This window comes from Alligator sinensis, unplaced genomic scaffold, assembly GCF_000455745.1.
Source record: "Alligator sinensis unplaced genomic scaffold, ASM45574v1 scaffold683_1, whole genome shotgun sequence".
In the NCBI taxonomy this organism is placed as follows: Eukaryota; Metazoa; Chordata; order Crocodylia; family Alligatoridae; genus Alligator; species Alligator sinensis.
In genome coordinates this window covers 252,428-252,740 of record NW_005843242.1, presented here as the reverse complement: position 1 = coordinate 252,740, position 313 = coordinate 252,428, and positions in this window count along the sequence as shown.

Here is a 313-nt window from a genome sequence, read left to right as displayed (position 1 = left end):
AGCTCCCTGGGAGGAGAGTGGGGCAAGGAGGGAGCTCCCCTCAACTGCTGGCAGACACTGGCCTGCAGGAGACAGCCGGCCCGGCCCAGACCCGGGGCTGTAGGGTCACACTATTGCAGGGTTCCCAGTAGGACAGTGCAGTGGGGCTTGAGGCCCGGCTGTTGTGTGCTGGGATGCTCCAGCCTGACACCCTGGGAGGCGGCATCGGAGCCGGGTCCCACATCCTCTGCGGCCCTGGGCCGCTCTGCGCTGAGATCCCTGGTGCCCCGGCTACCAGGATGGCTCCGAGCGGGGACCCCCGAGCCTAGAAACC